The sequence below is a fragment of the Nycticebus coucang genome, chromosome 18 (genome assembly GCF_027406575.1).
Source record: "Nycticebus coucang isolate mNycCou1 chromosome 18, mNycCou1.pri, whole genome shotgun sequence".
Taxonomy (NCBI): Eukaryota; Metazoa; Chordata; class Mammalia; order Primates; family Lorisidae; genus Nycticebus; species Nycticebus coucang.
This window is the reverse complement of record NC_069797.1, coordinates 54,018,351-54,035,421: the sequence shown is the minus strand read 5'-3', so window position 1 is coordinate 54,035,421 and position 17,071 is coordinate 54,018,351. Positions and strand designations below refer to the sequence as shown.

Below are 17,071 nucleotides of genomic sequence, written 5' to 3'. Positions count from 1 at the left end.
GCACTTAAAATACTTCAGATGAATGAGATAGCTGTTTCTGGCTTTTGTTTTGTTTTGTTTTTGGTTTTGTTTTGTTTGTTTTGAGACAGGGTCTCTATTACATTGGCTAGAGAGCAGTGATGTCATCATAGCTCACCACAACCTCAAACTCCTGGGCTCAAGTGATCCTCCTACCTTAGCCTCCTCACAACACCACACCTGATTGATTTTTCTATTTTGTTGTAGAGGTAGGGTCCTTGCTATATTGCTCAGGTTGGTGTCAAACTCCTGGACTCAGGCAATTCTCCCGCCTCAGCCTCAAAAAGTGCTAGGATTACAGGAATGAGCCACTATCCCCAGCCATCTGTTGGTTTTTCGATAGGTCAGTTCCCTCTTCTATCATTGGAGCACTTGAAAATCAGGAGAGTATGGGCGGTGCCTGTGGTTCAATGAGTAGGGCGCTGGCCCCATATACTGAGGGTGGCGGGTTCAAACCTGACCCCGCTGAACTGTAACAAAAAAATAGCCAGGCGTTGTGGCGGGTGCCTGTAGTCCCAGCTACTTGGGAGGCTGAGGCAAGAGAATTGCCTAAGCCCAGGAGTTGGAGGTTGCTATGAGCTGTGATGCCATGGTACTCTACCAAGGGCAATAAAGTGAGAAAGGAAAGAGAAAGAAAGGAAAGAAAGAAAGAAGGAAGGAAGGAAAGAAAGAAAGAAAAGAACGAAAGAAAGAAAGAAAGAAAATCAGGAGAATGTAAAGGGATGTGGTAGGATGAAGTTAATGGTGTGGCCTTTACAAGTGTAAAGAATTGTGCTGGTGGGGTGTGGTGGCTCACACCTGTAATCCTAGCACTCTGGGAGGCCAAGAAGGAAGGATCTCTTGAGCTCATGATTTTGATTACTCAGCTCAGCAAGAGTAAGACCCTGTCTCTACTAAAAAATAGGAAAACTAGCTAGGCATTGTGGCAGGGACCTGTAATCCCAGTTTCTGGGGAGGCTGAGGGAAGAAGATCGCTTGAGGGCAGCACCTGTGGCTCAAGGGGTGGGGTGCATGCCATATACCGGGGGTGGCGGGTTCCAGCCTGGCCCCCGCCCAAACTGCAAAAAAAAAAAAAAAAAAAGATCGGGGGGCGCCTGTGGCTCAGTCGGTAAGGCGCTGGCCCCATATACCGAGGGTGGCGGGTTCAAACCCAGCCCCGGCCGAACTGCAACAAAAAAATAGCTGGGCGTTGTGGCGGGCGCCTGTAGTCCCAGCTACTGGGGAGGCTGAGGCAAGACAATCGCTTAAACCCAGAAGTTGGAGGTTGCTGTGAGCTGTGTGATGCTCCGGCACTCTACCGAGTGCCATAAAGTAAGACTCTGTCTCAAAAAAAAAAGATAGCTTGAGCCTGAGTTTGAAGTTGCTGTGAGCTATGACACCACAGCACTCTCTATCCAGGGTGACATGGTGAGAGTCTTAAAAAAAAAATTTTTTTTTTTTGAAGAGGGTAAAAATAGAAAGTGACTATCCCTCCTTTTTTTTTTTTTCTTTTTAGAGACAGAGTCTCACTTTATTGCCCTCGGTAGAGTACCGTAGTGTCACAGCTCACAGCAACCTGTAGCTCATGGGCTTAGGCGATTCCCCTGCCTCAGCCTCCCGAGTAGCTGGGACTACAGGCGCCCGCCACAATGCCCGGCTATTTTTTGTTGCAGTTAGGCCAGGGCCGGGTTTGAACCCGCCACCCTCGGTATATGGGGCCGGCACCCTACCCACTGAGCCATGACTATCCCTTCTTATAAACTCGCCTCCCAAAGACAATCATGATTAACAGATAAGTTTGAGGCATATTCTCCCAGCTATGTGTTTATACTCTGCATCTTGGGTCTTTTTAGTAATGAAGATAGGCTGTCCTCCTTTGCTTGTCCTTCCATGGAACTAGTACCACATGTTTTCAGTCATGTTATGAAGCGAAGTGTGCCAGGCTCAGACCTGCCACCCCAATGTCATGTTCTAAGTATTGAAGCTAATCACCAAAGACCATTTGTGAACAAAGTAGCAGCTGGTAAATGCATATCTTGAGAAGTGTCTCTTGTTCAGATTCATTAGTTCATGAATGTTTTGTGGTGTAACTTCCTATGTTAAGTGCCAGTTTTGTGGGGGGCACACATTTGAAGAATGTGGCTGTAAGCTCCTGGCTCAATTACTTGAAGTGGCTCATGTGATGAATTCACTCAATGTTCTTTCCTCACTGGAGATGTGAACTGAACTATATTTGGAACTAACACTTGCAATCCTATACACTGTTGCCTAGATGTTGAGCTACAAACTGTGGTTAGTATCACCACTAACTGGATTTAGGAGCTATATATTATATGGTGATTAATTTCATAAAGGCTTTAGTGAAGAGAGATGTAGTTGGCTAAAAAAAAAAAAAAAAAAAGAAGAAGAAGAAAGAAAAAAGAAAGCACCCTTCTCACAGAAGCCCAACCCACAGGGACTTTGGCCTGCTGAAGTTGCTGAAGTGAGGGCCCCGAGTCCCTCCCGCTGGGGCTTGCTTACCTGCTTGCTAACTGCCTGACACGCCAGCCTGAGCAACTGTGTTGCTTCCATTCCTGTGCTTGCCCCATTAATTTGGTGACTATACCTCACTGCTTTCAACAAATAAAACAAATGTGCCATCCATTTATAAATGACCCAAGTCTGCACTAAACCCAGTAAGGACCTGAGATAAGAATAGTCTAGGTAGCTTTAAATGTCCTTGTCATTGGGGCAGTGCCTGTGGCTCAAAGGGATAGGGCACTGGCCCCATACACCAGAGGTGTGGGTTCAAACCCAGCTCCAGCCAGAAACTGCAAAAATAAATAAATAAATATCCTTGTCATCCATGGTCCACCCTTGACAATCCCCAGCAGGATGCCAGGCAACAGTACTCCTTGGTATGTGAGCATCACATAAACAACAGAAGGCTGGTGAGAAAAGTTCCAGCGTTTTCTAGTCGTTACCAAATAATACAGTGGCACTGTGTTCCAACCTCACAACCTGCTATTTGACACGGTGGGTATGCGTTGTGGTCACTGACCAAAGGACATTGTTTATCAGAAGAAACTTGTCAGAAAAGTCCTACCGCATTGGACCTTGCCATTCTTGAAGGTAAGATTCTGAAGGATTAATTCCATGGCTATGGGATTCAGACAGCAGACAGTGTGGTTTTTTCACTGCAAAAGGATATTGCACCAGGTACTGAGGCTACAGAATCAAATAATGCCTCTGCCTTCATGGAGTTTACAACATAGCAGAGATAAAGATATTGAATGAGTAATTTTTTTTTTCTTTTTCATTTATTTATTTATTTATTATTTTTTTTTGTAGAGACAGAGTCTCACTTTATGGCCCTCGGTAGAGTGCCGTGGCCTCACACAGCTCACAGCAACCTCCAACTCCTGGGCTTAAGAGATTCTCTTGCCTCAGCCTCCCGAGCAGCTGGGATTACAGGCACCTGCCACAATGCCTGGCTATTTTTTGGTTGCAGTTTGGCCAGGGCCGGGTTTGAACCCACCACCCTCGGTATATGGGGCCGGCGCCTTACCGACTGAGCCACAGGCGCCGCCCTGAATGAGTAATTTAAATGTGATGACTCTTTGGAGTAGGAAGGGCAGTACACTCTAAAAGAGTATTACCAGGGAGACCAACGTAACCTGAATGTTCAGGAAAGGCTCCCTTGAAAACATGATGTTAAACTGAGACCTGAAAGATGAGTAGTTCCCAGCAAAGCAAAGGGAAGAGGAAAAGTGTTCTAAGCAGAAGAAATAGCATGTGCGTTGAGCCTGTAGCTAGAGAGCAGAAGCCGGCCTATTTAAGGAAGCAAAAGAAATCTAGGATAGCTGAAACAAAGAAAGCTCTTTGGGAAAGTGGTACAAGAGGTGTCTGAAGAGGTAAGCAAGGGCCAGACTCTGGAGGGACTTAGGCCTTGTTAAAGATTCTGAACTGTGATGGACAATGGGAAAGCATTAGATTCCTCATCTGTAAAGCAGGAATAATAATAGCTATTTGGTAGAGTTACCAGGGAACAAAATAAGAATACAAGTAACAAGTCTTTGCAAATTATAAAGCATTATAGGAATACCTCTAAGATTATGGTATTAGTAGTAATAATAAGCTTTACTGCCTTCTGAAGTAATAGAACTTAAGAATTCAAATCTCTTCCTAATGAGAATATGAAATACTCTCTAAAACTCTGACCTACTCTGGAGAACTAATGGAAAGGTCAGGAGTTTATTTCAGTCAAAACTTCCAGTGCAAGGCTCATGAAGCCCGGGGGTGAGCTCAGCTGTTTGGAGCAAGATCACACCATTTATGGCAATGTGCATTTCTTAACTCTACACCGACTCCCCAACACCGCTTCCAGAAAAGATAAGTATTCTACCTCCTTCTCAAACCCACCAGAGCAGAACAGTACAACATTTCCTCCCTCTTGATTTCTTCCCACCCAAGCCTGGGCCCAGCATCTACTAGCTCAGCTTTTGTAGGAGCTGCTATTATTCCCCAAAGTGTGACATTCCTCTGAGCTGTTTGTGGCAAAATGATTACCCCAGTTAGCACCTGCATTACACTCAGGAAAAATTCAAAAATTTTCCAAATACTGACAGGTGCTGTGGCTCACATCTGTAATCCCAGTCGAGGTGGGTGGATTGCTTGAACTTACGGGTTTAAGACCAGCCTGAGCTAGAGCAAGACCCCATCTCTTAAAAAAAATAGGCCGGCATTGTGGCAGGTGCCTGTAGTCCCAGCTACTCAGGAGGCTGAAGCAAGAGAATCACTTGAACCCAAGAGTTTGAGGTTGCCATGGCACCTCAAGATGCCACGGCACTCTACCAAGGGTGACCAAGTGAGACTCTGTCTCAAAAAAAAAAAAAAATTCCAAATATGTAATATTTTGGGCTGGGTGTGGTGGCTCATGCCTAGCACTCTGGGAGGCCGGGTAGGCGGGTGGGGGGGGTGAGGTGGATAGCCTGAGCTCTGGAGTTTGAGACCAGCCTGAGCAAGAGCAAGACCCGATCTCTATAAAAATAGTTGAGCATTGTGGCAGGTACAATCCCAGCTACTTGGGAGGCTGAGACAAGAGGATCCCTTGAGCCAGCTGAGGATGACACAGTGAGACTCTTGTCTCCAAAAAAAAAAAAAAAGGGAGTATTGGGCGGCGCCTATGGCTCAAAGGAGTAGGGCGCCAGCCCCATGTGCTGGAGGTGGCAGGTTCAAACCCAGCCCCAGCCAAAAACTGCAATAAAAATCTTAAAAAAAAAAAAAAGAGTATTTTATTCTTACAACAGTTTCAGGTAGTAGGCACACTAGTAGTCAGATCTCAAAGAATGGATTAGAAAAAGTTAGGGTTTTTTTCTTGTTATTTTGTTTTGTTTGTTTGGGGTTTTTTTTGCATTTTTTGGCCGGGGCTGGGTTTGAACCCACCCCCTCTGGCATATGGGGCTAGTGCCCTACTCCTTTGAGCCACAGGCGCCACCCGAAAAAGTTAGGGTTTATTTACCTCTCTAATCTGACCAGTACTGACATGCTGTCCTGGTGAACTTAATGGTTCATTTTAGGACATTTCTTCTCTGTCTGCTGAATATTAAACATTCCCCAAGTACAGAAGGGAACAGGTTCTGCAGATATAAGGATTTGATTTTGCCCCCCATTATCATAACTCTTTTCCTAGCTCTGGTCAGAACAAACTAGACATAATTCTTCCCAGACAGGTCACTGATACTCCACAGCACTACATTATCAGAGGCTGCAGAGTTGCATTTCTTCTCTGAACTACGTAATGTTTCTGAAGTCTTTTTGAAAACGTAAATGCTAGTTTTTTTTGTTTGTTTGTTTGTAGAGACAGAGTTTCACTTTGTCGCCCTCGGTAGAGTGCCGTGGTGTCACACAGCTCACAGCAACCTCCAACTCCTGGGCTTAGGCAATTCTCTTGCCTCAGCCTCCCGAGTAGCTGGGACTACAGGCACCCGCCACACCCGGCTATTTTTTGGTTGCAATTCGGCTAGGGCGGAGTTTGAACCCGCCACCCTCGGTACATGGGGCCAGCGCCCTACCCACTGAGCCACAGGCATTGCCCATGTAAATGCTAGTTTTTAAAAATCAAAATACTGGGCCAAGGGTGGTGCCTGTGGCTCAGTCGGTAAGGCGCCGGCCCCATATACCGAGGGTGGCGGGTTCAAACCCAGCCCCAGCCAAACTGCAACCAAAAAATAGCCGGGCGTTGTGGCGGGCGCCTGTAGTCCCAGCTACTCAGGAGGCTGAGGCAAGAGAATCGCTTAAGCCCAGGAGTTGGAGGTTGCTGTGAGCTGTGTGAGGCCACGGCACTCTACCAAGGGCCATAAAGTGAGACTCTGTCTCTACAGAAAAAAAAAAAAAATACTGGGCCAGGCACAGTGGCTCATGCCTATAATCCTAGCGCTTTGGGAGGCCAAGGTGGGTCGATTGCCTGACCTCAGGAATTCAAGACCAGTCTGAGCAAAAGCAAGACCCCATCTCTACTAAAAATGAAAAACTGTGGCTCAGTTGGCTCGGCGCCTGTGGCTCAAACAGCTTAGGCGCCAGCCACATACACCTGAGCTGGTGGGTTCGAATCCAGCCCGGGCCCGCCAAACAACAATGACAGCTGCAACCAAAAAAATAGCTGGGAGTTGTGGCAGGCACCTTTAGTCCCAGCTACTTGGGAGGCGAAGGCAGGAGAATCGCTGGAGCCCAGGAGTTGGAGGTTGCTGTGAGCTGTGATGCTACAGCACTCTACCCAGGACGACAGCTTGAGGCTCTGTCTAAATACAAAAAACAAACAAAAAAAAACTGTGACTCGGTGCTCATAGCTTAGTAGGTAGGGCATCGGCCACATACACCTGGGCTGGCAGATTTGAACCGTGAGCTGAGATGCCACAGCACTCTACCAGGGGCTATAGAGTGAGACTCTTATCTCAAGAAAAAAAAGAAAAACTGAGGCAAGAGGATCTCTTGAGCTCAAGAGACTGAGGTTGCTGTAAGCTATGAGTCCATCCTACTCTACCAAGGGTGACAGTTTGAGACTCTGTCTCAAAAAATAAAATGAAATAGAAAAACTAGTGGGCCTGTAGTCCCAGCTACTGAGGAGGCTGACGCAAGAGGATTTCTCGAACCTAGGAGTTTGAGATTGCTATGAGCTATGATGCCACGATACTCTAGCCTGGGCAACAGAGTGACACTCTGTTTCAAAAAAACGAATAAATAAATAAATAAACAAACAATCAAGATATTGGCCAGGCACAATGTCTCATACCTATAATCCTAGACTCTGGGAGGCCAAGGCAGGTGGATTGCTTGAGCTCAGGAGTTTGAGACCAGTTGGAGGAGGAGAGCAACCCCATCTCTAAAATTAGCCAGGCATTGTGGTAGGCACTTCTAGTCCCAGCTACTTGAAAGGCTGTAGCAAGAGGATCACTTGAGCCCAAGAGTATAGGGTTGCTGTGAGCTATGACAATACAGCACTCTACTGGGGCAAGAAAGTCAGAATCTATCTCAAAAAAAAAAAAAAGCTGCAAAAAGCCGGGCAGCGCCTGTGGCTCAGTGGGCAGGGCGCCGGCCCCATATATGGAGGGTGGCGGGTTCAAACCTGGCCCTGGCCAAACCGCATCAAAAAAATAGCCGGGCATTGTGGCGGGCACCTGTAGTCCCAGCTACCTGGGAGGCTGAGGCAAGGGAATCGCCTAAGCCCAGGAGTTGGAGGTTGCTGTGAGCTGTGTCATGCCACCGCACTCTACCATGAGTGATAAAGTGAAACTCTTGTCTCTAAAAAAAAAAAAGCTAAAGATTAAAAAAATATAAAACAGGGTGGCGCCTGTGGCTCAGCGGGTAGGGCGCCGGTCCCATATGCCGGAGGTGGCGAGTTCAAACCCAGCCCCGGCCAAATTAAAAAAATATATATATATAAAACAAGATATCTACAGTCTGTCCATGGATCTAAGAAAAAAAGAAAAATCCAGATTTCTAGCTTTTCTTCAAAAATCAGAAGATTTGGGTGGTGCCTGTGTCTCAAGGATAGGGTGCCAGCCCCATATACTGGGGGTGACGAGTTCAAGCCTGGCCCTGGCAAAAATTGCAAAAAAAAAAAAAAATCAGAAGATCTGGCATAGGCTCGGCACCTATGGCTCAAGCAGCTAAGGCGCCAGCCACACACACCTGAGCTGGCGGGTTCAAATCCAGCCCGGGCCTGCCAAACAACAATGACGGCTGCAACTAAAAAATAGCCAGGCATGTGACAGGCGCCTGTAGTCCCAGCTACTTGGGAGGCTGAGACAAGAGAATTGCTTGAGCCCAGGAGTTGGACATTGCTGTGAGCTGTGATGCCACCGTACTTTACCCAGGGTGACAGCTTGAGGCTCTGTCTCAAAAAAAAAAGATCTGGCATAAATGTCTAGAATGGAGTACTGGTTTGTGATCAGCATATACTGTACACCACAGTCCCCACACTACCTAGAGACTTTAGTGAGGCTCTGTGATGGGCCCAGAACATCTGAGTTTGCTACTGACTGGCATGCAGTCCCAGTGGTTAGAGGTGAAGCAGTCATCTTGAACCACAGAGGGGAAAGTCTGTGCGTGCTAGGGTTGGTGGAAATCAATATACTCTGTTTATGAATCTGTTAAGTATTATTAATGGCTGAGCAACTTAGTCTACTATGATTACGCTTCCTTCTTTTTATAATTTCAGAATATTTTTCCTTAAGGGAGTTGGACACAGTGGGTCACACTTGTAATCCTAGCACTCTGGAAGGCTGAAGAGGGAAGATCACTTGAAGTCAGGAGTTTGAGATCAGCATGAGCAAGAGTAAGATCCCATCTCTACTAAAAAAAAAAAAAAAAAAAGAAAGAAAGAAAGAAAAATTAGCCAGGCATAGGCACTTGCACCTATAGTCCCAGCCACTTGGGAGGCAGCGGCAGGAGGATTGCTTGAGCTCAGGAGTCTGAGGTGGCTGTGAGCTGTAATGACATCACTGTACTCTAGCCTGGGTGACAAAGTGAGACACTGTCTCAAGAAAAAAAAATTCCTGGAGTTAATTATAAACAAAATTGGGTTTTATTTGCTTAGCTTCCTTTGTCCCTACAATGAATTTATCTTCACCATTCATTAGAAGTATAAATTTTTTTCTCTATTCATTTTATTTCTTGGATACATCCCTTCTGGAAGCTTCTATCCTCCTGCTCCAATCTTGTCTGCTTTCTAGGCCTGCTGTCAGACCATTTTCCTTCATCATCATCTTGGAGATTTTCTTCATTTTTCACCTATGTTAAATATCCTGTTTCCTAAATCACATCTTCGTCTTCCTGTTTCCTGGTTTCTTCTCTTGTTTTGGTGAACCTCTTCCTCCAGTCGTAAGAGAAAGGGTACTCATAGAAAGTAAGATTTACACATCTGATAATATGCTTACTCTACTGAATTCACAATTTGGCTAATTTATAAAATTATAGTTTATAACATTTTTTTTCTTTTTAGAGACAGTGTCACTTTGTCGCCCTCAGTAGAGTGCTGTAGCGTCACAGCTCACAGTAACCTCCAACTCCTGTATTTAGGAGATTCTCTTACCTCAGCCTCCCGAATAGCTGGGACTACAGGCGCCTGCCACAACGCCCGGCTATTTTTTGTTGCAGTTTGGCTGGGGCTGGGTTTGAACCTGCCACCCTTGGTATATGGGGCCAGTGCCCTACTCACTGAGCGACAGGCGCCGCCCAGTTTATAAATAATTTGAAAGCATTCTTCCATTGTCTTCTAGCAGGGTAAATAAGATGCATACCATTTTAGTGGCTGTTCCTTTGAATGTGACCTGCCTCTTTCTCTAAAAGGTTCTTTTTTTTTTTTTTTTTTGTAGAGACAGAGTTTCACTTTATTGCCCTCGGTAGAGTGCCGTGGCGTCACACAGCTCACAGCAACCTCCAACTCCTGGGCTTAGGCAATTCTCCTGCCTCAGCCTCCCGAGTAGCTGGGACTACAGGCGCCCGCCACAACGCCTGGCTATCTCTAAAAGGTTCTATGATCCTCTATTTACTCATTGACCTGAAATTTCATGATGATGTGTCTTTGTATGGACCTTTTTTCATACATCTTGTTGTACACTCAGTGAACCTTTTATTCTGGAAATCTTGGCCATTCAGTTCTGAAACACCTTTTTGAATATTTCCTCTGACGATTGTTTTCCCTCCATTTTTTGGTGTTCTATCCATAACTCTTTTTTATTTTAGAGACACAGTCTTGCTCTGTTAGCCAGGCTAGAGGCTCAGCACCCATACATAGCTCAGTGAGTAGGGCGTCAACCAAATACACCAAAGCTGGCAGGTGCAAGCCCAGCCCAGGCCTGCTAAACAACGACAACTGCACCCCAAAAATAGCTGGGCATTGTGGTGGGTGCCTGTAGTCCCAGCTACTAGGGAAGCTAAGGCAAGAGAATCATTTAAGCCCTAGAGTTTGAGGTTGCTGTGAGCTGTGATGCCACAGCACTCTACAGAGGACAACATAGTGAGACTCTGTCTCAAAATAAAAACAAACAAACAAAAAACGGGCTAGAGTACAGTGGCACAATCCTAGCTTACTACAACCTGGAAGTCCTGGGTTCAAGTGATCCTCTGCCTCTCCCTCCCAAGTAGGTGGGACTATAGGCATGTGCTACTATGCCCAGTCAATATTTTCTTAGAGACAGGGTCTTGCTATATATATTGCTCAGACTGGTTTGAACTCCTGGGCTCAAGTGATACTCCCACCTCGATAGGATTAAAGGTGTGAGCCACTGTGCTAGCTTATACTACAGTAGAATGTCCATAGTTGACAAACTACAGTAGAATCGTCACAGTTGACCATCTCCCTATATTACCCATCTCCTTAAATGGACCTAATTTTCATAGGTCTGACATGCACCGCATGTACATATCCATACAGTAGGCTTAGTTTTTTTTGTTGTTTTTTTTTGTAGAGACAGAGTCTCACTTTACTGCCCTCGGTAGAGTGCCGCGGCGTCACATGGCTCACAGCAACCTCCAGCTCTTGGGCTTATGCGATTCTCTTGCCTCAGCCTCCCGAGCAGCTGGGACTACAGGCGCCCGCCACAACGCCCGGCTATTTTGTTGTTGTTGTTGTTTGGCAGGGGCTGGGTTTGAACCCGCCACCCTGGGTATATGGGGCGGGTGCCCTACTGGCTTAGTTCTTTATGGTAACCACCCCTGTGTGTTAACCAGTTTGTCATAGTCCCTTGGTGGTCAACTTACAGAGGTTCTGCTGTATTCTTGTTGAATGTTTTTTTTTTTTTTTTTGGTTGCAGTTTGGCCGGGGCTGGGTCAGAACCCGCCACCCTCGGCATATGGGGCCGGCGCCCCACTCACTGAGCCACAGGCGCCGCCCTCTTGTTGAATGTTAATCTTACTGAGCCACATACAGTTTTTTTGAGACAAGGTGTCTCTCTGTTGCCTGGCCTAGAGTACAGTGGTGCAATCATAGCTCATTGTAACCTCAAACTCCTGGGCTAAAGTGATCTCCTGCCTCAGCCTCCTGAGTTGTTGGGACTACAGGCATATGTCACCATGCTCAGCTACTTAAAACAAAAAAAAGTTTGTAGAAACAGGGTCTCATTTTGTTGCTTAAGCTGCTTTCATACTCCTAGCCTCAAGCAATCTTCCCACCTCTGCCTCCCAAAGTGCTAGGATTATAGGCATCAGCCTTTGCTCCTTGTCAACCTCTAAGTTTTATTGAGCCCACGAGTTTGAGGTTGCTGTGAGCTATGCCGCCATGGTTCTCTACCAAGGTGACAAAGTGAGACTGTCTCGAAAAGAAAGAAAGAAACAAACGGTGCAACCATTTTGGAAAACAGGTTGATATCTTCTTCTTCTTTTTTTTTTTTTTGTAGAGACAGAGTCTTATCTTATCGCCCTCGGTAGAGTGCCCTGGCGTCACACAGCTCACAGCAACCTCCAAATCCTTGGGCTTAGGCAATTCTCTTGACTCAGCCTCCCAAGTAGCTGGGACTACAGGCGCCCGGCATAATGCCCGGCTATTTTTTGTTGTTGTTGTTGCAGTTTGGCCGGGGCTGGGTTTGAACCTGCCACCCTCGGCATATGGGGCCGGCGCCCTACCCGCTTAGCCACAGGCGCGCCCGATATCTTCTTATATATGAAATTTTAAACTTACCACATGACCCAGCAATTCTACTCCTACGTATTTATCCAAGAATAATGAAAACTTTTGTCCACCCGGCAGGCAGCAGCAGGGGGTGAGGCGGCTAGAACGGAAAAAATGGGCTCTCAGACTAAGGAACATTCCTCCAGAACAGCCCTCTCACTAGTGGAGGGGAAACACCTTGCTCTGGGCAGCCAGGAGAGATGTGCTCAGGCGGTATCGCGGAGGGCAAGGAGGCGGAGCATATTCATCTCCTTTTCTTGCCTCTTGTTGGCATTGGTTGCTTTCCTAACACTGCCCTGGGCCCGAAGTCTCTTTTACCCTTAGCCCTTGCTAGGGAAATGCCGATCTAAGAGTGGCTGCTCCTTTCCTTGCTTTAGTTGAACACGTACCGGATGCTCTGGTTTGGAGTGCTGGAGAAGAAAGAACTGGACTTAAAAAGAACATTTTCCTGGGGCTGGGCGAGGTGGCTCAACACCTGTAATTCCAGCACTCTGGGAGGCCGAGGCGGACAAAATGCTTGAGCTCAGAAGTAAGAGACCAGCCCGAGCAAGAAAGAGACTAAACAAATTAGTGGGGGCTCAACGCCTGTAGCGCAACGACGAGGGCACCAGCCACATACCCTGAGCTGACGGGTTGGAACCCAGCCCGGGGCCTGCCAAACAATGGTAACTACAACCAAAAACTAGCCGGGTGTTGTGGCGGGTGCCTTAATCCTAGCTACAAGGGAGGCTGAGGCAAGAGAATCACTTAAGCCCAAGAGCTGGAGGTTGCTGTGAGCTGTGACGCCACTGCACTCTACCGAGGGTGACATAGTGAGACTCTGTCCCCAAAATAAAAATAAATAAATAAATAAATAAATAAATAAAATAGTGGGGCATTGTGGTGGCCGCCTGTAGTCCCAACTACTTGGGAGGCTGAGACAAGAGAATCACTTGACACCAAGAGTTTGAGTTTACTGTGAGCTATGACACCATGGAACTCAACCCAGGGCGACTGAGTAAGACTCTGTCTCCAAAAAAAAAAAAAAGGTACATTTTCCTAAATGAATTTGAGAAATATCACTGTGAGACCATGTTTTCTGGAGGAAATCAGCACATACTCTGTTTGAAACCCCTGTACTTCAGGTCAGGAGGGTCAAGAATTCTTTCTGTGCTCACTTCAGCAGCACATATACTAAAATTGGAACAATACAGAGAAGATTAGCATGCGCAAGATGACACGCAAATTCATGAAGCATTCCATAGTTTTTTTAAATTAACTGTGGTATATGTACACCATGGAATATTATGCAGTCTTAAAAAAGATGGAGACTTTACCTCTTTTATGTTTACATGGATGGAGCTGGAATATATTCTTCTTAGCAAAGTATCTCAAGAATGGAAGAAAAAGTATCCAATGTACTCAGCCCTAATATGAAACCAATTTATAAACACTCACACTTCCATATGAAAGCTGTAATCCAACTACAGCCCAAGATGAAGGGGAAAGAAGAGGGGGAGGGGAGGGGAGGGGAGTGGGGGAGGATGGGTAGAGAGAGGGTAATTGGTGGAACCACACCTATGGTGCATTTTACAAGGGTACATGTTAAATTTACTAAGTGTAGAATATAAATGTCTTTTTTTTTTTTTTTTTTGTAGAGACAGAGTCTCACTTTATGGCCCTCGGTAGAGTGCTGTGGTCTCACCCAGCTCACAGCAACCTCCAACTCCTGGGCTTAAGCGATTCTCTTGCCTCAGCCTCCCGAGTAGCTGGGACTACAGGCGCCCGCCACAACGCCCGGCTATTTTTTGTTTGCAGTTTGGCCGGGGCCGGGTTTGAACCCACCACCCTCGGGATATGGGGCCGGTGCCCTACGGACTGAGCCACAGGCGCCGCCCGAATATAAATGTCTTAACACAATAACTAAGAAAATGAGGTGAAGGCTATGTTAACCAGTCTGATGAAACTATTTCAAATTATATATAAAACCAGCACATTGTACCCCATAATTGCATTAATGTACACAGCTATGATTTAATTAAAAAAAAAAAAAAGAATCATTTCCACCTCTCATCACCCCTCATTCCAGTGGACTGGCTGAACTACCATACTAAGGAACTGACTCAACTGGTCTTGTGACCTCCCACTCAAGAACCTGGTCCTGCCTCCCAGAGGATTGGTTGGCCCACCATGTGACTCATGGCTTGACCCCAAACCCAGCCAATTAACAGACCCAGATTCCCTAATTCTTTGCCTGTCAAACTATCTTTAAAAATCTTATTTCTCCTATTCTTGGGAGGTAGATTTGAGAAATTCCTCCCATCTCCCAGCTTAACACTATGCAGACAAGGGAATATGCAGAATAAACTTTCTCTGCTGTAAACAAAACAAAAAAAACCCTTTTGTCCATCCAATGACTGGCTAGTGAATGTTCATGACAAGTTTATTCATAATAGTCCCCATATGTAAACATCCCAAATGTCCATCACCAGATGAACATTCCAAGCAACGGAATACAACTAAAAGAAATGAACTACTGGTATGTGCAAGAATGTGATGAATCTCAAAAATACACTGAGCACAAACAGTAAACACTGCATGATGTAATTTATATAAAATTCTAGTGAATGCAAAATAAAATAACATCCAAAAGCAGACTCTGGCTATAAGATGGAGGGTGGTTGACTACACAGGAGCATAAATTAATAGTGCTAATAAACTCGTTCTCAAAGGAAAAAAAAAACAAAACCCTGATTGTGGCACTAGTAAGTGCACTGCAAATTTCTTCAGTGTAAATGCTCCCACCATGACCAACTTTGAGCTACAGATGTGATGTCACTAATGCAGATTTGGAAAGAGATATATATATATGTATGTAATATATATATATGTATATATATGTGTGTGTATATATATATATATATATATATATACTGTTTTCCCAAAAATAAGACATCCTCTGAAAATAAGACCTACTTACAGGAAAGATAAGATGTCCCCTGAAAATAAGACCTAGCGCATCTTTGGGAGCACACCTTAAAATAAGACACTGTTTTATTTTCGGGGAAACAGGGTGTGTACATATATATATATCTAGATAGATAGATATTTTTTTTTTGGGGGGGGGATCTCCCGAGCTGGTTGGTATTAGCCAGCTCCAGGCATCAGCACAGAAAGGAACAAAGGTGATAAAGATGGTCTAGATCTTCTGAGAGGTGGACGGATTGCTTAAACTCAGGAGTTCCAGACCAGCCTGTCAAGAGCAAGACTCAACTCTGAAAATAGCCAGACATTGTGTGGCAGGCGCCTGTAGCTACTCAGGAGGCTGAGGCAAAAGGATCACTTGAGTCCAAGAGTTTGAGGTTGTTGTGAGCTATGATGCCAGGGCACTCTACCAAGGGTGACAAAGTGAGAGTCTGTCTCAAAAAAAAAAAAAAAAAAAGGTCTAGATCTCTACTGTGTTAGTGCTCGTACTGTTTTTTTATACATTTGCTAAAACTTACCAAACTGTAACCTTAAAATGGCTGCACTTTATTGCATGTAAATTTAAAAAAATAACTGTTGATTATATTTCAAATGAACTATCAGCAACAATTAACATGCCCAATAACAAGGGACTGGTTATGTTAGTTTATCGTCTACCTTCTTGATAGAATAGGATGCAGCCTTTAAAACAATTTAGAAGATTTAAGCAACATGGCAAAATGGTTTGCTATACTGTATCATGTTTTGTAAAAAAGCAAAATAAGAAATTTTATTTTTACCATATGTTTGCCTATGCAAATTGTGTAGGCAGATGGATAATGTCTGGCTTTTTGAAAGCAGTGTCATGAGTTAATTTTTTTTTCTTTGTATTTGGAAGCAATATATAGCAAAATGGTTGAGAACCCAAAATCTGTAGCTGGACTAGGTTATGGTTCAAATCCCAGGTTATCACTTCCCAGCTAGGTAAATTTATGGAACTAACCTAATCTCTTTGAGCCTCAGGACTAAATACAGGGCATAACAGTACCTATGCTGTAGGGTTGTGAGGATGAAATCAGTTAATATATGTAAAGAGCTTAGAACAGTATAAAAAATAAGTACTTTGGGTGGCACCTGTGGCTCAGTGAGTAGGGCGCCGGCCCCATATACTGAGGGTGGTGGGTTCAAACCCAGCCCTGGCCGAACTGTAACAAAAAAAAAAAAATAGCCAGGCGTTGTGGCGGGCACCTGTAGTCCCAGCTGCTCGGGAGGCTGAGGCAAGAGAATCGCGTAAGCCCAAGAGCTGGAGGTTGCTGTGAGCCATGTGACGCCACAGCACTCTACCGAGGGCAGTAAAGTGACACTGTGTCTCTACAAAAAAAAAAAATAATAATAAGTACTTTAGCAGTTTGCTGAAGCTGTTGGTTTCAAGCAGGAGCCTAAAGAATTATCTTTCTATGGTCTGTTGGCCATTTCAGAACTTTGGAAATGTAATGGTCAATTCATTAGAAAGAAACAGTATGAGTCATTGGTGATAGATGTAAGCTAGTGTGATTTGTAGTCTTAATACTGTCGGGTTCCAAAATACCCATAAAATATTATTATATTTATCTCACAAGGATATTTAAGTTATTTGTTAGAATTATAATGCTGTTAAATCTTAATTACAGCTCCCCAAAATGACTGTGGGTTTTTACCCAAAATAAAAAGATAATTCTACAGTAAAAAAATAAATAAGTACTTTAAAAGAATTATATTGTTTGCATAATAAGAATGGTATGTGAGGCCAGGAGAGGTAGCTCACACCTATAAACCTAGCACTCTGAGAGGGTGAGGCAAGTGGATTGCTAGAACTCAGGAGTTCGATTCCAGCCTGAGCAAGAGTGAGACCCTGTCTCTACTAAAAATAGAAAAACTTGGATGGGTGCTGTGGCCCATGCCTGTAATCCTAGCACTCTGGGAGGCCACAGGGGCAGATTGCTT

The 17,071-nt window shown here is 44.9% G+C and overlaps 2 pseudogenes; both read left to right on the top strand.

The window, feature by feature from the left end:
- Nucleotides 1-13,294: 13,294 nt before the first annotated feature.
- LOC128571365 (uncharacterized) lies at nucleotides 13,295-13,393 on the top strand (annotated as a pseudogene).
- A 3,088-nt stretch (nucleotides 13,394-16,481) lies between these two features.
- Nucleotides 16,482-16,609, top strand: LOC128571452 (uncharacterized; annotated as a pseudogene).
- The last annotated feature ends 462 nt before the right edge of the window (nucleotides 16,610-17,071 follow it).